This window comes from Triticum urartu, chromosome 6A (assembly GCF_056163025.1).
Source record: "Triticum urartu cultivar PI428250 chromosome 6A, HENAU_Tu73, whole genome shotgun sequence".
NCBI classification, from domain to species: Eukaryota; Viridiplantae; Streptophyta; class Magnoliopsida; order Poales; family Poaceae; genus Triticum; species Triticum urartu.
In genome coordinates this window covers 223,751,810-223,774,123 of record NC_141878.1, presented here as the reverse complement: position 1 = coordinate 223,774,123, position 22,314 = coordinate 223,751,810, and the positions used below count along the sequence as shown (strand labels likewise).

General features: G+C 41.1%; 1 protein-coding gene across 1 annotated transcript in view; it reads right to left on the bottom strand.

The window, feature by feature from the left end:
• Positions 1-22,314, bottom strand: part of LOC147964841 (uncharacterized) — a 64,374-nt gene that overhangs the window by 34,456 nt on the left and 7,604 nt on the right. The window lies entirely within an intron of this gene.

The window sequence follows — 22,314 nt, the reverse complement described above, 5'->3', positions numbered from 1 at the left end:
AACAACAGCAAGGCAGTTCGACAATGCATATCCCCATATTACCGAACTAGTGTGGGGATACACGGTGGTGCAGCCAGTCAGGGTGCGGCCAGTCCTGAGGCCGGCAGTCCCTACACAGTGCGGCTGGGTGTGACGGACAGGCGGAGACCAGGGCAGGGGAGGCCGGAGCCTGGAGCAGAGCTGGCGTGCAGAGAGAGCCGGCGAGCGGCAGAGTGGGCCAGCGGCGAGCATGTGAGCAACAGAGGGACCTGGGACGACCTGGGAGCGCCAGAGCCGAGGGGAATCACCAGCGGGCAGCGGCGGCTGCGCACTGGAACTCGTGTGCAGTTCCTGCTTGCGAGGTGTGCGTGGGCGAGGCTGTGTGCAAGTGCGAAGATGGAGAGGCTGGCCTGGGCCTTGGTTGTGTGTTGGGCTAGGCCCCGGGCCCATTGAAAAGTATAGCTAGGTAATAACTAAAAAAAATTGCCATGCCCCGGGCCTGGGGCCCAGATCCGCCCCTGCCCTCCGTGGGTTGAAGTCTCCATCAACGTGGATGTACGATAGCACCACCTATCGGAACCATGACAAAAACATCCGTGTCTCCAATTGCATTTGAATTCTCCAAACCCTTCCCTTTACATTCTTGCAAGTTGCATGCTTTACTTTCCGCTGCTCATAGACTCTTTGCATGCTTGCTTGAATTGTGTTAAGATTGCTTGACTTGTGCTAAGATAGCTAAAATCTGCCAAAGACTAAAATTGGGAAAAGGATAGACTTTTATTTTGTCAAGTAGTCTAATCCCCCCTCTAGACATACTTTCGATCCTACAGATGTAAAGACTGCATTCCAGATTGATTTTTGGAAGAAGAGTTGTATATGATGCAAGCTGAAGGTTTTATCGATCCAAAGGGTGCTAACAAAGTGTGCAAGATCCAGTGATCCATTTATGGACTGGTGCAAGCCTCTCGGAGTTGGAATAAATGTTTTGATAGTGTGATCAAAGCATATGGTGTTATACAGACTTTTGGAGAAGCCTGTATTTACAAGAAAGTGAGTGGGAGCTCTGTAGCATTTCTAATATTATATGTGGATGACATATTGTTGATTGGAAATGATATAGAATTTTTGGATAGCATAAAAGGATACTTGAATAAGAGTTTTTCAATGAAAGACCTCAGTGAAGCTGCTTACATATTGGGCATCAAGATCTATAGAGATAGATCAAGACGCTTAATTGGACTTTCACAAAGCACATACCTTGACAAAGTTTTGAAGAAGTTCAAAATGGATCAGGCAAAGAAAGGATTCTTACCTGTGTTACAAGGTGTGAAGTTGAGTAAGACTCAATGCCTGACCACTGTAGAAGATAGAGAGAAAATGAAAGATGTTCCCTATGCTTCAGCCATAGGCTCTATCATGTATGCAATGTTGTGTACCAGACCTAATGTGTGCCTTGCTATTAGTTTAGCAGGGAGGTACCAAAGTAATCCAGGAGTGGATCACTGCACAGCGGTCAAGAACATCCTGAAATACCTGAAAAGGACTAAGGATATGTTTCTCGTTTATGGAGGTGACAAAGAGCTCATCGTAAATGGTTATGTCGATGCAAGCTTTGACACTAATGCGGACGATTCTAAATCGCAAACCGGATATGTGTTTATATTGAACGGTGGAGCTGTCAGTTGGAGCAGTTCTAAACAAAGCGTCGTGGCAGGATCTACGTGTGAAGCAGAGTACATTGCTGCTTCGGAAGCAGCAAATGAAGGAGTCTGGATGAAGGAGTTCATATCCGATCTAGGTGTCATACCTAGTGCATCGGGTCCAATGAAAATCTTTTGTGACAATACTGGTGCAATTGCCTTGGCAAAGGAATCCAGATTTCACAAGAGAACCAAGCATATCAATAGATGCTTCAATTCCATCCTCGATCAAGTCTAGATGGGAGATATAGAGATTTGCAAGATACATACGGATCTGAATGTTGCAGACCCTTGACTAAGCCTCTCTCACGAGCAAAACATGATCAGCACCAAGGCTCCATGGGTGTTAGAATCATTACTGTGTAATCTAGATTATTGACTCTAGTGCAAGTGGGAGACTGAAGGAAATATGCCCTAGAGGCAATAATAAAGTTATTATTTATTTCCTCATATCATGATAAATGTTTATTTTTCATGCTAGAATTGTATTTACCGGAAACTTAGTACATGTGTGAATACATAGACAAACAGAGTGTCACTAGTATGCCTCTACTTGACTAGCTCATTAATCAAAGATTGTTAAGTTTCCTAACCATAGAGATGAGTTGTCATTTGATTAACGGGATCACATCATTAGGAGAATGATGTGATTGACTTGGCCCATTCTGTTAGCTTAGCACTTGATCATTTAGTTTACTACTATTGCTTTCTTCATGACTTATACATGTTCCTATGACTATGATATTATGTAACTCCCGATTACCGAAGGAACACTTTGTGTGCTACCAAACGTCACAACGTAACTGGGTGATTTTAAAGGTGCTCTACAGGTGTCTCCAATGGTACTTGTTGAGTTGACATAGATCAAGATTAGGATTTGTCACTCTGATTGTCGGAGAGGTATCTCTGGGCCCACTCGGTAATGCACATCACTATAAGACTTGCAAGCATTGTAACTAATGAGTTAGTTGCAGGATGACGCATTACATAACGAGCAAAGATACTTGCCGGTAACGAGATTGAACTAGGTATTGAGATATCGACGATCGAATCTCGGGCAAGTAACATACCGATGACAAAGGGAACAACGTATGCTGTTATGCGGTTTGACCGATAAAGATCTTCATAGAATATGTGGGAGCCAATATGAACATCCAGGTTCTGCTATTGGTTATTGACCGGAGATGTGTCTCGATCATGTCTACATAGTTCTCGAACCCGTAGGGTCCGCACGCTTATAGTTCGGTGATGATCGGTATTATCAGTTTTTGTGTTTTGATGTACTGAAGGTTGTTCGGAGTCCCAGATATGATCACGAACATGACGAGGAGTCTCGAAATGGTCGAGATGTGAAGATCAATATATTGGATGACTATATTCGGACACCGGAAGTGTTCCAGGTGATTTCGGAGAAAACCGGAGTGTCGGAGGGTTACCGGAACCACCCTGGGAGAAATAATGGGCCTTAGTGGAGAGAGAGAGGGCTAGCCTAGGGCAGACTGCGCACCCCTCCCCCTCTGGTCTGAATTGGACTAGGAGAGTGGGGGGGGGGGTGCCCCCCTTTCCTTCTCCCTCTCCCCCTTCCTTTCCCCCTCCTAGTAGGAGTAGGAAAGAGGGGAGTCCTACTCCTACTAGGAGGAGGACTCCTCCTCCTGGCGCGCCATAGAGGGCCGGCCGGCCTCCCCCTTGCTCCTTTATATACGGGGGCAGGGGCACCTCTAGACACACAAGTTGATCATTGATCCCTTAGCTGTGTGCGGTGCCCCCCTCCACCATAATCCACCTCGATCATATCGTAGCGGTGCTTAGGCGAAGCCCTGCGTCGGTAGCAACATCATCACCATCAATATGCTGTCGTGCTGAGGGAACTCTCCCGTGAAGCTCTGCTGGATCGGAGTTCATGGGACGTCATCGAGCTGAACGTGTGCCGAACTCGGAGGTGCCGTGTGTTCGGTACTTGGATCGGTCGGATCGTGAAGACATTCGACTACATCAACCGCATTCTCATAACGCTTCCGCTTACGGTCTACGAGGGTACGTGGACGATACGATTCCCTCTTGTTTCTATGCATCACCATGATCTTGCGTGTGCGTAGGATTTTTTTTTGAAATTACTACGTTCCCCAACACGAATACCATCGTCCAATATATTAATCTTTAACTCTCGACCATTTTGAGACTCCTCGTCATGTCCGTGATCTCATCCGGGACTCTGAACAAACTTCGGTCACCAAAACACATAACTCATAATACAAATCGTCACCGAACGTTAAGCGTGCGGACCCTCTGGGCTCGAGAACTATGTAGACATGACCGAGACACATCTCCGGTCAATAACCAACAGTGGAACCTGGATGCTCATATTGGTTCCTACATAACTACGAAGATCTTCATCGGTCAAACCGCGATGACAACATACATTATTCCCTTTGTCATCGGTATGTTACTTGCCCGAGATTTGATCATCGGTATCTTTATACCTAGTTCAATCTCGTTACCGGCAAGTCTATTTACTCGTTCTGTAATGCATCATCCCGCAACTAACTCATTAGTCACATTGCTTGCAAGGCTTATTGTGATGTGCATTACCGAGAGGGCCCAGAGATACCTCTCCGATACTTGGAGTGACAAATCCTAATCTCGATCTATGCCAACCCAACAAACACCTTCAGAGACTCCTGTAGAACATCTTTATAATCACCCAGTTACATTGTGACGTTTGATAGCACACAAGGTGTTCTCTGGTATTCGGGAGTTGCATCATCTCATAGTCAAAGGAATATGTATAAGTCATGAAGATAGCAATAGCAATAAAACTTAACGATCATTATGATAAGCTAACGGATGGGTCTTGTCCATCACATCATTCTCCTAATGATGTGATCCCGTTCATCAAATGACAACACATGTCTATGGTCAGGAAACTTAACCATCTTTGATTAACGAGCTAGTCAAGTGGAGGCATACCAGGGACACTATGTTTTGTCTATGTATTCACACATGTATCAAGTTTCCGGTTAATACAATTCTAGCATGAATAATAAACATTTATCATGATATAAGGAAATATAAATAACAACTTTATTATTGCCTCTAGGGCATATTTCCTTCAGTTCGGTCCCACCGAAATGAGGTGACCAAGCTTTTGTAACCCTTTCACACCTTTTCGGAATTACCGGGTTGGTTTGACCGGAACTGCCAAAATGAGGTCTCTCTTAGGTCATTGCACATCAATTCCACCGAGTTGTTCCATTTGGTCTCACCGAGATGCCCAATGTTCAAATCTTTTACACAGGTCAATCTTACCGAGATTTTCATTTCGGTGTCACCGAGTTGAGTCAAAAGGTTGTAACAGTTGGATTCTTGGTGAAGACCATTTATACCCCTCCACCCCCACTTACTATTTGAGAGAGAGCCATTAGAACGAAACTACACTTCCACCATTCATTTTTTGAGAGAGAACCACCTACTCATGATTTGAGATCAAGAGATTACAATCCAACCATTGGAACCTTGATTTCTAGCCTCCCCAAGTTGCTTTCCACTCCAATCCCTCTCCTACCCAAGCCAAAAATGTGAGACAGTGATTTAGTGTTGAGGAGACTACCTTTCAAAGCACAAGAGCAAGGAGTTTATCATCAACAACAACAACATCTATTACCTTTTGGAGAGTGGTCTCTCCTAGATTGGTTAGGTGTTACTAGGGAGCCTCCAAGTTCATGTGGAGTCTGAACCAAGGAGTTTGTAAGGGCCAGGAGATCGCCTACTTCATGAAGATCTTCCCGAGTGAGACTAGTCCTTCATGGCCGTAAGCCATGGTGGAATAGACAAGGTTGATTCTTCGTGGACCCTTCTGTTGGTAAGCGTAGCATGCAATTTCAAAAAAATTCCTACGCTCATGCAAGATCTATCTAGGAGATGCATAGCAACGAAAGGGGGAGAGTGTGTCCACTTACCCTCGTAGACCGAAAGCGGAAGCGTTGACAACGCAGTTGATGTAGTCAAACTTCTTCTCGTTCCGACCGATCAAGAACCAAACGTACGACACCTCCGAGTTCTGCACATGTTCAGCTCGATGACGTCCCTCGAACTCTTGATCCAGCAAAGCGTCTTTTTTTGCGGGAAATCCAGCAAAGTGTCGAGGGAGAGTTCTGTCAGCATGATGGCGTCGTGACGGTGATGGTGAAGTGATCCGTGCAGGGCTTCACCTAAGCACCACGCAGATATGACCGGAGGCGTAAACTATGGAGGGGGGCGCCGCACACGGCTAACAATTGTTGGAGTGTGTTCTAGCGGTGCACCCACATATATATAGGTTGGAGGGGAGGAGAGGCAGCCAAGGGGGTGCCCCAAGTAGGAGGAATCCTACTTGGGGTCCTCCCCAATTCGCCCCCTGCCTTATTAACCGGAGGGGAAAGGAAAGAAAGGGGGGAGCGAAAGAAGGGGAGGCCGAATCCTCCCCTTCACTTTTCCCTTCCCCTCTTTCCTTCTCCTCCTATTTCGTCCTATATGGGGGCGCACCAGCCCCTTGTGGGCTGGTCTGTCCCTCTCTTGGCCCATAAGGCCCATATCTTTGTCAGGGGTGCCCGGAACCCCTTCTGGTGACCCGATATGTACCTGATACCCTCCAGAACACTTCCGGTGTCCGAATACTATTGTACTATATATCAATCTTTACATCTCGACCATTTTGAGACTCCTCGTCAGGTCTGTGATCTCATTCGAGACTCCAAACAACATTTGGTCACCAAATCACATAATTCATATAATACTAAATCGTTATCGAACGTTAAGCATGCAGACCCTACGGGTTCGAGAACTATGTAGACATGATCGAAACATCTCTCTAGTCAATAACCAATAACGGAACCTGGATGCTCATATTGGCTCCTACATATTCTGTGAAGATCTTTATTGGTCGAACCGTTTATGACAACATACGTTATTCCCTTTGTCCATCAGTATGTTACTTGCCCGAGATTCGATCGTCGGTATCCACATACCTAGTTTAATCTCGTTACCGGCAAGTCTCTTTACTTGTTCCATAATACATCATCTTGTAACTAACTCATTAGTCACTTTGCTTGCAAGGCTTCTTATGATGTGCATTACCGAGAGGGCCCAGAGATACCTCTCCGATACTCGGACTAACAAATCCTAATCTCGATCTATGCCAACCCAACAAACACCTTTAGAGATACCTGTAGAGCATCTTTATAATCACCCAGTTATGTTGTGACGTTTGATAGAACACAAGGTATTCCTCCGGTATCCGGGAGTTGCATAATCTCATAGTCGAAGGAATATGTATTTGACATGAAGAAAGCAATAATAAAACTGAACGATCAATATGCGAAGCTAACGGATGGGTCTTGTCCATCACATCATTCTCCTAATGATGTGATACCATTCATCAAATGACAACACACGTATATGGTTAGGAAACTTAACCATCTTTGATTAACGAGCTAGTCTAGTAGAGGCTTATTAGGGACACAGTGTTTTGTCTATGTATCCACACATGTACCAAGTTTCCGGTTAATACAATTCTAGCATGAATAATAAACTTTTATCATGATATAAGGAAATATAAAATAACAACTTTATTATTCCCTCTAGGGCATATTTCCTTCAATCTCCCACTTGCACTACAGTCAATAATCTAGTTCACATCGCCCTGTGATTTAACACCCATAGTTCACATCGCCATGTGACCAACACCCAAAGGGTTTACTAGAGTCAATAATCTAGTTCACATCGCTATGTGATTAACACCCAAAGAGTATTAAGGTGTTATCATGTTTTTCTTGTGAGAGAAGTTTAGTCAACAGGTCTGCCACATTCAGATCCGTATGTATTTTGCAAATTTCTATGTCTATAATGCTCTGCATGGAGCTACTCTAGCTAATTGCTCCTACGTTCAATATGTATCTAGATTGAGACTTAGAGTCATCTAGATCAGTGTCAAAGCTTGCATTGAGATAACTCTTTACGATGAACTCTTTGTCACCTCCATAACCGAGAAACATTTCCTTAGTCCTCTTTAGGTACCTAAGGATAATTTTGACCGTTGTCAAGTGATCTACTCCCGGATCACTATTGTACCCCCTTGCCAAACTCATGGCAAGGTACACAATAGGTCAGGTACACAACATGTCATACTTTATAGAACCTATGGCTGAGGCATAGGGAATGACTTTCATTCTCTCTCTATCTTCTTCCGTGGTCGAGTTTTGAGTCTTACTCAACTTCACACCTTGCAACATAGACAAGAACCCTTTCTTTGACTGATCTATTTTGAACTTCTTCAAAAAATTGCCAAGGTATGTGCTTTGTGAAAGTCCTATTAAGCGTCTCGATCTATCCCTATAGATCCTGATGCCCAATATTTAAGTAGTTTCACTGAGGTCTTTCATTCAAAAATTCTTATTCAAGTATCCTTTTATGCTACCCAGAAATTCTATATCATTTCCGATCACAACAATATGCCATCCACATATACTATCAGAAATGCTACATAGCTCCCACTCACTTTCTTGTAAATACAGACTTCTCCAAAAGTCTGTATAAAACCATATGCTTTGATCACCTCATCAAAGCGTATATTCCAACTCCGAGATGCTTGCACCAGTCCATAAATGGATCACTGGAGCTTGCACACTTTGTTAGCACCTTTAGGATCGACAAAACCTTTGGGTTGCATCATATACAACTCTTCTTTAAGAAATTCATTAAGGAATGCAGTTTTGACATCCATGTGCCAGATTTCATAAAATGCGGCAATTGCTAACATGATTCGGACAGACTTAAGCATCGCTACGAGTGAGAAAATCTCTTCGTAGTCAACACCTTAAACTTGTCGAAAAACTTTTGCGACAAGTCGAGCTTTGTAGATAGTAACACTACCATCAGTGTTCATCTTCCTCTTGAAGATCCTTTTATTATTTATGGCTCGCCGATCATCGGGCAAGTCAACCAAAGTCCACACTTTGTTCTCATACATGGCTCCTATCTCAGATTTCATGGCCTCAAGCCATTTTGCAGAATCTGGGCTCATCATCGCTTCCTCATAGTTCGTAGGTTCGTCATGGTCTAGTAACATGACCTCCAGAACAGGATTACCGTACCACTTTGGTACGGAACATGCTCTATTTGACCTACGAGGTTCGGTGGTAACTTGATCTGAAGTTTCATGATTATTATCATTAGCTTCCTCTCTAGTTGGTGTAGGCATCACTGGAACGGTTTTCTGTGATGAGCTACTATCCAATTTGAGAGAAGGTACAATTACTTCATCAAGTTCTACTTTCCTTCCACTCACTTCTTTTGAGAGAAACTCCTTCTCTAGAAAGGATCCATTCTTAGCAACAAAGATCTTGCCTTCGGATCTGTGGTAGAAGGTGTACCCAACAATTTCTTTTGGGTATCCTATGAAGACACACTTCTCCAATTTGGGTTCGAGCTTATCAGGCTGAAGCTTTTTCACATAAGCATCACAACCCAAACTTTAAGAAACGACAGCTTAGGTTTCTTGCCAAACCATAGTTCATACGGTGTCATCTCAATGGATTTAGATGGTGCCCTTTTTAACGTGAATGCAGCTATCGCTAATGCATAACCCCAAAATGATAGTGGTAAATCGGTAAGAGACATCATAGATCGCACCATATCTAATAAAGTACGGTTATGACGTTTGGACACACCATTACGCTGTGGTGTTCCAAGTGGCGTGAGTTGTGAAACTATTCCACACTAGTTTAAATGAAGGCCAAACTCGTAACTCAAATATTCGCCTCCGCGATCAGCTTGTAGAAACTTTATTTTCTTGTTACGATGATTCTCCACTTCACTCCGAAATTCTTTAAACTTTTCAAATGTTTCAGACTTGTGTTTTATTAAGTAGATATACCCATATCTTCTCAAATCATCTGTGAAGGTCAGAAAATAACGATACCCGCCGCGAGCCTCAACACTCATCGGACCGCATACATCAATATGTATTATTTCAAGTAAGTCAGTAGCTCGCTCCATTGTTCCGGAGAACAGAGTTTTAGTCATCTTGCCCATGAGGCATGGTTCACAAGTATCAAATAATTCATAATCAAGTTATTCCAAAAGCCCATCTGCATGGATTTTCTTCATGCACTTTACACCAATATGACCTAAACAGCAGTGCCACAAATATGTTGCACTATCATTATCAACTTTGCATCTTTTGGCATCAATATTATGAATATGTGTATCACCACAATCAAGATTCAATAAACCATTTACATTGGGTGTATGACCATAGAAGGTTTTATTCATGAAAAAAGAACAATAATTATTCTCTGACTTAAATGAATAACCGCATCACATTAAACATGATCCAATCATATTCATGCTCAACTCAAACACCAAATAACATTTATTTAGGTCCAACACTAATCCCGAAGGTAGAGGGAGTGTGCAATGGTGATCTTATCAACCTTGGAATCACTTCCAACACACATTGTCACCTCGCCTTTAAATAGTCTCTGTTCATTTTGCAACTCCTGTTTCGAGTTACTAGTCTTAGCAACTGAACCGGTATCAAATACTCTAGGGTTACTTATGGACACTAATAAAGTACACATAAATAACATGTATATCAAATATACTTTTGTTCACCTTGTCATCCTTCTTATCCACCAAGTATCTGGGGTAGTTCCACCTCCAGTGACCATTCCCTTTGCAGTATAAGCACTCAGTTTCAGGCTTAGGTCTACCTTTTGGGCTTCTTCATGGGAGTGGCAACTTGCTTGTCATTCTTCTTGAAGTTCCCTTTCTTTTGCTTTGCCCTTTTTCTTGAAAGTAGTGGTCTTGTTAACCATCAACACTTGATGCACTTTCTTGATTTCTACCTTCGCTGATTTCAGCATCGCGAAGAACCCAAGAATCGTTTTCGTCATCCCTTGCATATTATAGTTCATCACGAAGTTCTAGTAACTTGGTAATAGTGACTAGAGAACTCTGTCAATCACTATCTTATCTGGAAGATTTACTCCCACTTGATTCAAGTGATTGTAGTACCTAGATGTTCTGAGCACATGCTCACTAGTTGAGCTATTCTCCTCCATCTTTGTAGGCAAAGTACTTGTCAGAGGTCTCATACCTCTTGACAGGGGCATGAGTTTGAAATACCAATTTTAGCTCTTGGAACATCTGATATGCTCCGTGGCGTTCAAAACTTTTTTGAAGTCCCGGTTCTAAGCCGTAAAGCGTGGCGCACTAAACTATCAAGTAGTCATCATATCGATCTTGTCAAACGTTCATAAGATCTGCATCTGCTCCTGCAATAGGTCTGTCACCTAACGATGCATCAAGGACATAATTCTTCTGTGCAGCAATGAGGATAATCCTCAGATCACGGACCCAGTCCGCATCGTTGCTACTATCATCTTTCAACTTAGTTTTCTCTAGGAATATATCAAAAATAAAACAGGGGAGCTATATGCGAGCTATTGATCTACAACATAGACATGCAAATACTATCAGGACTAAGTTTATGATAAATTAAGTTCAATTAATCAAATTACTTAAGAACTCCCACTTAGATAGACATCCCTAAAGTCATCTAAATGATGCGTGATCCAAATCAACTAAACCATGTCCGATCATCACATGAGATGGAGTAGTCATCAATGGTGAACATCTCTATGTTTATCATATCTACTATATGATTCACGTTCGACCTTTCGGTCTCCAGTGTTCCGAGGCCATGTCTGTACATGCCAGGCTCAGCAAGTTTAACCCGAGTATTCCGCATGTGCAAAACTGTCTTACACCCGTTGTATGTGAACGTAGAGCCTATCACACCCGATCATCCCGTGTTGTGTCAGCACGACGAACTGTCGCAACAGTGCATACTCAGGGAGAACACTTATACCTTGAAATTTAGTTAAGGGATCATCTTATAATGCTACCGCCGTACTAAGCAAAATAAGATGCATAAAAGATAAACATCACATGCAATCAAAATATGTGACATGATATGGCCATCATCATCTTATGCTTTTGATCTCCATCTCCAAAGCATGTTCATGATCTCCATCGTCACTGGCTTGACACCTTGATCTGCATCATAGCGTCGTGGTCGTCTCGCCAACTATTGCTTCTACAACTATCGCTAATGCATAGTGAGAAAGTAAAGTAATTACATGGCGTTTGCATTTCATACAATAAAGATACAACCATAAGGCTCCTGCCGGTTGTAGTAACTTTTACAAAACATGATCATATCATACAATAACGTATACCATATCATGTCTTGACCATATCACATCACAACATGCCCTGCAAAAACAAGTTAGACATCATCTACTTAGTTTTTGCAAGTTTTACATGGCTGCTACGGGCTTCTAGCAAGAACCGTTCTTACCTATGCATCAAAACCACAATGGTGATTTATCAAGTTTGTTGTTTTAACCTTCAACAAGGACCGGCCACAGTCAAATTTGATTCAACTAAAGTTGGAGAAATAGACACCCGCCAGCCACCTTTATGCAAAACTAGTTGCATGTCTGTCGGTGGAACCAGTCTCATGAACGTGGTCATGTAAGGTTGGTCCGGGCCGCTTCATCCAACAATACCGCCGAATCAAAATAAGACGTTGGTGGTAAGCAATATCATGATCACCGCCCACAACTCTTTGTGTTCTACTCGTGCATATCATCTATGCATAGACCTAGCTCGGATGCCACCGTTGGTAAGCGTAGCATGCAATTTCAAAAAAATTCCTACACTCACGCAAGATATATCTAGGAGATGCATAGCAATGAGAGGGGGAGAGTGTGTCACGTACCCGCGTAGACCGTAAGCGAAAGCGTTTGACAACGCGGTTGATGTAGTCGAACTTCTTCTCATTCCGATCGATCAAGAACCGAACGTAGGACACCTCCGAGTTCTGCACACGTTCAGCTCGATGATGTCCCACGAACTCTTGATACAGCAAAGTGTCGAGGGAGAGTTCCGTCAGCATGACGACATGGTGAAGGTGATGGTGAAGTGATCGGTGCAGGGCTTCGCCTAAGCACTACGAAGATATGACCGGAAGCATAAACTGTGGAGGGGGGCGCCGCACACGGCTAACAATTGTTGGTGTGTGTTCTAGCGGTGCCCCCACATATATATAGGTTGGAGGGGAGGAGAGGCAGCCAAGGGGGCACCCCAAGTAGGAGGAAATCTACTTGGGGTCCTCCCCAATTTGCCCCCCTTCCTTATTAACCAGAGGGGAAAGGAAAGAGAGGGGGGAGGCCGAATCCTCCCCTTCCCTTTTCCCTTCCCCTCTTTCCTTCTCCTCCTATTTCGGCCTATATGGGGGCGCACCAGCCCCTTGTGGGCTCGTCTGTCCCTCTCTTGGCCCATAAGACCCATATCTTTGTTGGGGGTGCCCAGAACCCCTTCCGGTGACCCGATATGTACCTGATACCCTCGGGAACACTTCCGGTGTCCGAATACTATCGTCCTATATATAAATCTTTACCTCTCAACCATTTAGAGACTCCTTGTTAGGTTCGTGATCTCATCCGGGACTTCGAACAACACTCGGTCACCAAATCACATAACTCATATAATACTAAATCGTCATCGAACATTAAGCATGCGGACCCTACGAGTTCGAGAACTATGTAGACATGACTGAGACACCTCTCCGGTCAATAACCAATAGCGGAACCTAGATTCTCATATTGGCCCATACATATTCTATGAAGGTCTTTATGGGTCGAACCATTTATGACAACATACGTTATTCCCTTTGTCCATCGGTATGTTACTTGCCCGAGATTCGATCATCGGTATCCACATACCTAGTTCAATCTCGTTACCGACAAGTCTCTTTACTCGTTACGTAATACACCATCTTGTAACTAACTCATTAGTCACTTTGCTTGGAAGGATTCTTGTGATGTGCATTACCGAGAGGGCCCAGAGATACCTCTCCGATACTCGGAGTGACAAACCTAATATCGATCTATGCCAACCGAACAAACACCTTCGGAGATACCTGTAAAGCATCTTTATAATCACCCAGTTATGTTGTGATGTTTTATAGCACACAAGGTATTCCTCTGGTATCCTGGAGTTGCATAATCTAATAGTCGAAGGAATATGTATTTGACATGAAGAAAGCTATGGCAATAAAACTGAACGATCAATATGCTAAGCTAACGGATGGGTCTTGTCGATGTGATTCCGTTCATCAAATGACAACACATGTCTATGGTTAGGAAATTTAACCATCTTTGATTAACGAGCTAGTCTAGTAGAGGCTTACTAGGGACACGATGTTTTGTCTATGTATCCACACATGTATCAAGTTTTTGGTTAATACAATTCTAGCATGAATAATAAACATTTATCATGATATAAGGAAACATAAAATAACAAATTTATTATTGCCTCTAGGGCATATTTCCTTCACCTTCATGGGTGGAGCCCTCAGTGGATTCGCGTAGCCCTTACCCTCTGATATTTCTCCAACGTATATATAATTTATGAAGTATTCATGTCGTGTTTACAAAAAATTTATATGGTTTTGGTATGATTTGAATGGAACTAGCCCGGACCGACGCTGCTTTCAGCAAAACTACCATGGTGTTGTTTTTTGTGTAGAAATAAAAGTTCTCAGAATTGGACAAAACTTTTTGGAGATTTTTTATGGAACAAATGAAGAATATTGGAGCAAAGAACCACAGGAGGGCCCCCCTGCTATCTACTAGGCACCAGGGCACGCCACCCCCCTCTGGCGTGCCCTGGTGGGTAGTGGGCCCCTTGAGGCCCATCTCAACGTGAGACCGATGCCAAAAAATCCTATAAATACAGAAACCCCCAGAAATAACCCTAGATCAGAAGTTCCGCTGCCGCAAGCCTCTGTAGCCACAAAAAAAATCTAGACCCTATTCCGGCACCCTGTCGGAGGGGGAAATCATCACCGGAGGCCATCTTCATCATCCCAGCGGCCACCATGATGAGGAGGGAGTAGTCCACCCTCGGGGCTGAGGGTTTGTACCAGTAGCATTTTGTTTAATCTCTCTCTCTCTCTCATGTTCTTGATTTGGCACGATCTTGATGTATCATGAGCTTTGTTAATATAGTTGGATCATATGGTGTTTCTCCCTCTCTATCTTGTTGCGATGAATTAAGTTTTATCTTTGAGATTTCATTATTACCGGATTGAATATTTTTATGGATTTGAGAGCACTTGATGTATGTCTTGGCACTCAACTCGTGGATTCTCGAAGTGACATTGGGTTAATCTATGCATAGGGGTTGATGCACGTTTTCATCTTTGTTTTTCTGGTAGAAATCTCGGGGCACTCTTTGAAGTTCTTTGTGTTGGATTGAGTATTATGAATCTGAAGTTGTGTGATGCATTTTGTATAATCAACTCACAGATACTCATGGTGACATTGGAGTATCTAGGTGACATTAGAGTTGGTTTATGTGCATCATATGGTGTTATTTTAGTACGAACTCTTGGGCTGTTTGTGACACTTATAGGAATAGCTCGATAGATTAATCGAAAAGGATAACTTTGAGGTGGTTTCATACCCTACAAACAATTCCATTTTATGTTCTCTGCTAGATAAGAACTTTGGAGTGATTCTTCATCGCACGTTGAGGGATGGTTATATGGTCCAATTATATTAGAATTGTTGAGAGATTGCACTAGTGAAAGTATGAACCCTAGGCCTCATTTTCAAGCATTGTAATACCGTTTTTGCTCACTTTTGTTACTTGCTACCTTGCTGTTTTTTATTGTTCCTATTACAAAAATCAACATCTACTATCATTACTACACTTGTATCACCATCTCTTGCTGAACTAGTGCACCTATACAATTTAACATTGTATTTGGTGTGTTGGGGACACAAGAGACTCTTTGTTATTTGGTTGTAGGGTGTTTGAGAGATACCATCTTCATCCTATGCCTCCCACGGATTGATAAACCTTAGGTCATACACTTGAGGGAAAATTGCTACTATCCTACAAAACTCTACGCTTGGAGTCCCAACACAAGTCTACAATAATAAAGTTGCGTAGTAGACATCAAGCTCTTTTCTGCTGCTGCTGCCGAGGACGTGGGTGCTTGATGGTATATCTTTAGATCTTGCAATTGAATCTTTTAGTTTCTTGTTTTATCACTAGTTTGGTTTATAGAATAAAACTACAAAAAAGGGAATTGAGGTTGCCTCATATGATTCATCTTTATCATGTCTTTCTTGAAAATGATGGATCGGAAAATTGTGCTCAATTGATAGAAGAAGAATTCAGTAAAATGTTTGGCATAAAAACTTTGAATGATAAGCATGATTGTAATGTTGTTATTATGAATTCTTTGAATATCCATGATGTTAATGATATGCAAAGTCATAAGCTTGGGGATGCTATGTTTGATGAAGATGGTATTTTTAGTCCCCCAAGTTTTGATGAGAAAATTTATTATGATGATAGCATGCCTCCTATTTATGATGATTATATTAATGAAAGTGGGGTTGGAAGAGTGTCAACTCTAGGTAATAATGATCCCACCATTTTGGAGGGTGTTGAATCTTATTACAATATTGATAAAATTGGATTTGGTGAGGTCATGACTTTATTTAATGATGAATCCACTATTTTGGAAGAGCTTTCAATTGACGATGATAAAAAAGTTGCTATCTATGATGATTATTGTGATGATATGTATACTATAAATAGTAATGATATACATGAAACTTGTCATCATGACTTTAATGCTCAAATTGATTATGCCAATCAAATACCACATGATAGTTATTTTGTTGAGTTTGCTTCCACTACTATTCATGGGAATAAATTTGTTTATGTGGAGAGTAATAAAAAATTTATGCATGTGGATCATGAAAAGAATGCTTTATGTGATAACTATATTGTTGAATTCACTCATTATGCTACTGAAAATTATTGTGAGAGAGGAACATATGCTTTTACATATCTCACTAATATCAAGTTTCCTCTCTATGTGTTGAAAGTTTTGAAGTCATGCTTGTTTTGCCTTCCTACGCTAGTTGATTCTTCCTCCCATAATTTGTTTACTCACAAAATCCCTATGCATAGGAAGTGGGTTAGAATAAAATGTGCTAGTCATATGCTTCATGATGCTCTTGTTATGTTTCAATTCTTTACTTTTATGTGAGCATCATTGAAATCATCATGCCTGGCTAAAAAGGCATTAAAGAAAAGCGCTTGTTGGAAGACAACCCAACACTTTTACCTACTATTTTTGTGTGTTCATGTGATTAATTTACTGTAGTAATCATGTTTTATAGCTTTTGTTTCAATAAAGTTCCAAGTAAAGCCTTTGGGTTAGTGTGGATAATAGTTGACTTGATTCTGTGCAAAAATAGAAACTTTTGATTCTAGTAACATAATTGTTTAAATTCACTAGAACTAGATAAAATTATGTATTTTTAACAGATGATTTATATACAAATTTCCTATGATGTCATAATTTTTCACAATTTTTTGGAGTAACATAAGTATGGTCATTGTCCAGATCATTTCAGAATGTTCTATTTTTTACAGATTCGGTTTTCAATGCATAGTTTGCTTGTTTTCTAGTTTCTATGGCTTATATTGCTCAATATAAGTTGTGTAAATGATAATATAAAGTAGGTATTGTGTGAGAACAATTATGAATCTTGTCGTTGACATTACCAAAGTGAATGATTTGTCTTTATCATACTAACCTATCTCACGAAGTTCCGTTAAGTTTTTTGTGATTGAAGTTTTCAAGTTTTGGGTGAGATGTGGATATGAGAAGAATAAGGAGTGGCAAGAACCTAAGCTTGGGGATGCCCAAGGCACCCAAGGTAATATTCAAGGAATACCCAAACAACTAAGCTTGGGGATGCCCCAGAAGGCATCCCCTCTTTCGTCTTCAACATTATCGGTAACCTCACATGGAGCTATATTATCATTCGTTAAATGATATGTGTTTTGCTTGGAGCATCATTTTATTTTGTTAGAATTTGCTTGTTTTTATTTAGAATAGTGTTTTGTATCTTTTATTTCAATAAAAATGTCAAGTATATCCTTTACCATGCTTATTTTGCAAGTCCATATGTTGTTGTTTGAAAACATAAAGTTTTTTATCATTGTCTGGATTCTTCTGGAAAGTCAAAACGTGATAAAATCTTGAAATTTTTACAAAGTATGCTATGATAATTTTCCACAGTTTCGTAATTTTTCAGAATTTTTGGAGTTGGATAAGTAAGAATCTTCTTGCATTCTTTACAGGCTGTCCTGTTTAGACAGATTGTTGTTATATTTGCATTGTTTGCACATGTTTGCTTGTTTAATGATTCTATTTGAGGATAGGACTATTAAATATGCATAGGCATTTAGTATGCAATGTTAAATAATAATTTTAGTGATTTTCTATAGTAGAGAATGATAAGGTTATTGCATTGATTTATAATAACTTATCTCATGAGTTCTTGTTGAGTTTTGTGTGGATGAAGTTTTTAAGATTCAGGGAAACCGTGATATAAAAGGAATTAAGGAGACACAAAATCTCAATATTGGGGATGCCCAAGGCATCACAATATAATATTTCAAAAAGTCTCAAGCATCTAAGCTTGGGGATAGGCATCCCACCTTTCTTCATCAACAATTATCGGTTAGCCTCGGTTGAGCCTAAGTTTTTGCTTCTTCACATGATGTGTGCTATTCTTCGAATGTAATTTTGTTTAGCTTGGTGCTTTAATAAAATACTTAGATCTGGAAGTTTTTAAATAAGAGAGAGTCCTCAAATAGCTACACATTTACTTAACTACCCGCTTGATCTTCACATATATCTTTTTGGAGTAGTTTGTCATTTACTCTTGTGCTTCACTTATATCCCATGAGTAAATTGTTGAATGAATCAAATATAATGAAGTTGAAATTATATGTTAATATCATGCCTAGTCGTAGCTTCACATTGGGTTTATAAATTTAAATCTTTTGAGGCATGAAAATTACAATATTGGTCATACAAGCAATTCATGAATGATTAGTATAAGGAAGAGAACTTTCACATACAAATATATTATCTTGGACATCTTCTATGATTGTGAATACCCATTAATTTTTTTCAAACTTGAGAAAGTTAGTTGAAGTTGGACAAGGAAGACAACGTAATGAGTTATGGTTGTGTATATTTGCATAGAAGTTATATTGTCATAGATCCTCCAACGTGTGGTGTTTGCTTAGGATCTTTTGCTAGCCAAATATTCGTACTAAGTTGAGATACTGCTTGTGCATCCAAAAACCCTTAAACCCAGTTTCATGCCATGAGTGTCCATCATACCTACCTATGGATTGAATAAGGTCCTTCAAGTAAGTTATCATCGGTGCCTAAAAATTGCTCCTAAATATGGTTGATCTTTTATTGTAAGGGGAAATAAGTGTTGTACAAACTTGTGATGGCAAAGTAATAAAAGCAACAGACTGCATAATAAAGGTTGCTATCATAAGGGGCAATATAACATGACGTTCCTTTGCATTAAGAGATTGTGCATCCAAAAATAAAAAGTGCATGACACCCTCTGCTTCCCTCTGCGAAGGGCCTATGTTTTACTCTTCAGTATTTACTTTTATGCAAGAGTCAATAATATGCATTCTCATTTCAACTTCAATTATTCTCTAGTTGGCGACCATCATGTGGTGGGGAAATATCTAGGCACATATGGCCAGGAAAATATATTTTATCATGATTTATTATTGTTGACAATTATCTCTATGATAAATGAGTTGGGAGGCGAAACATTAAGACCCTATCTTTATCTGTGTTCGATGGATGTCATTTGTTCTAAAAATATGCTTTGAGTACTAGCAACCATAGAAGACTATATGATGATTGAGTATGTGGAGCTCTTACTTAGACCTTGTTGAATAAGTTGAATTGCAATTGCTTGGTGACTGAGAACATAGGTTGTTAAGTTTCAAGAGAAGGCATTGTTTGAACCGTAAGTTGTGAATTGATTACTACTTTATCATGATGAGTTTTATGAGAAAGAGTTGTTGTTATGATGCTAGGAAAAGTGATTGAAATATTCATTGATCAAACTTATGCGCTATGTGATGACCCACAAGTAGAGGGGATCAATCATAGTCCTTTTGATAAGTAAGAGTGTCGAACCCAACGAGGAGCAGAAGGAAATGACAAGTGGTTTTCAGCAAGGTAATTTCTGCAAGCACTGAAATTGTCAGTAACAGGTAGTTTGATAGCAAGATAGTTTGTAACAAACAAGTAACGATAACGGTAAGTAAAGTGCAGCAAGGTAGCCCAATCCTTTTTGAAGCAAAGGACAGGCCAAACGGTCTCTTATAATAAGCAAAGCGTTCTTGAGGGCAAAGGGGATTTCATCTAGTCACTTTCATCATGTTGGTTTGATTCGCGTTCGCTACTTTGATAATTTGATATGTGGGTGGACCGATGCTTGGTTGTTATTCTTACTTGAACAAGCCTCCCACTTATGATTAACCACCTCGCAAGCATCCGCAATTATGAGAAAAATATTAAGATAAAATCTAACCATAGCACTAAACATATGGATCCAAATCAGTCCCTTACGAAGTAGCGCATAAACTAGGGTGTAAGCTTCTGTCACTCTAGCAACCCATCATCTAATAACTACCTCACAATGCATTCCCTTGGGCCCAAATATGGCGAAGTGTCATGTAGTCGACGTGCACATAACACCACTAAGGGAATCACAACATACATATCATCAAAATAATGAACACATATCAGATTCACATGATTACTTGCAACGTGACTTCTCCCATGACCTCAAGAACAAAGGTAACTACTCACAAATAATATTCATGCTCAAGACCAGAGGGGTATTAAATAGCATAATGGATCTGAACATATAATATTCCACCAAATAAACCATATAGTAATCAACTACAAGATATAATCAACACTACTAGTCACCCACAGGTACCAATCTGAGCTTCCGGTACAAAGATTGAACACAAAAGATGAACTAGGGTTTGAGATGAGATGGTGCTGTTGAAGATGTTGATGGAGATTGGCCTCCCAAATATGAGAGAGTGGTTGGTAATGATGATGGGTTCAATTTCCCCCTCCGGGAGGGAAGTTTCCCCGGCGGAATCGCTCCGCTAGAGGGAAAAAGTGCTCCTGCCCAAGTTCTGCCTCGAGATGGTGGCGCTCCATCCTGAAAGCACTCCCCTTATTTTTTCTAGGTCAAAATAACTTATATACCAGAAGATGGGCACCGGAGGTGGGTTGGGCACGTGGAGGTGCCTGGGGGGGCCTGGCACGCCTGGTGTCTTATGGGCACCAGGCAGCCCCCTCTGGTAGTTATTTGCTCCAATATTTATTATATATTCCAAAATAACTCTCCGTAAATTTTAGCTCATTTGGATATGTGCATAATAGGTATATGTGACGTAGCTTTTTTAGGTCCAGAATTCCAGCTGACTGTATTCTTCCTCTTTGTGTAAACCTTGCATATTATTAGAGAAAAGGCATTAGAATTACTCCATAAAGCATTATTATGCATAAAACATTAGAAATAACAATAGGAAAACATGATGCAAAATGGACGTATTAACTCCCCCAAGCTGAGACCTCGCTTGTCCTCAAGCGAAAAGCTGATATCAAAAATCATGTCCACATGTTTAGATAGAGAGGTATCGATAAAAACAAAATACAGACATAGTATGTTGTAGGGTGGAACCCTAAGTGGAGATCTTTCATGAATTGGAGGGGGGAATCCCAAAGAACGCGAAGAACAAGAGGGGAAATCACAAGAGGAACACTCAAGAACAAGTCCAATCACACATCCACTAGACTCAAATCCACACAAGATCCACAAAGGTACATGAACAACAAGAGGAACAAAGATACAAGGTAGAGTTCATCCCAAATCCAAAGGAGATGAGGTCTTGATGATCTAGATAGATCCTTCCCTAGATGGGGTATTGAATCCACTAGGGATCTTCTCCAAAGGAGGCCTTGAACTCCAATGGAGTGCCTCTCTCTCAAGAGGAGTCCCACAAGGGGAGGTACATGAGCTAAGCTCCAATGTGTAGTTCTAATCTTAGATCCCCAAAATGGAGGAGAAGGAGGGATATATATATATATATATATATAAGTCCAAGGCAAGGAAGGGGTAAGTGAGGGCGAAAGGGTAAAGTTACATGGACCTTGCCCAAATCCGGCCTGCAGATGAACTACCGGACAGTCCGGTACAGTGGACCGAACAGTCTGGTGGGAACAGAAACTTTTGGGCATCCAGTAATTGTACTACCGGACTATCTACTTGGCGAACCAAACTATCCAGTAGTGCAATTTCCGCACAGACCAAAACTGCTTCTCTGGATGGACTGGACAGTCCGGTTGGGCGACTGGACAGTCCGGTAGGGCCAATTTTGCATCGTTTTCTTCCATCGTCGCTTCCAAGCTTCCCTCGCGAACGGTGTAGGCGTACACTGGTGCTTGCACTCCTCCTCGTCATTCGTGGTGCTCCGATGATACCTATGCATGCACATGAGAGGAGTGTCAAGTAGTATACCATCCTCGATGGGTCAATTGAACACGTGTAAAGGAGATGATTCACCTTTGTGTATTTGAAGT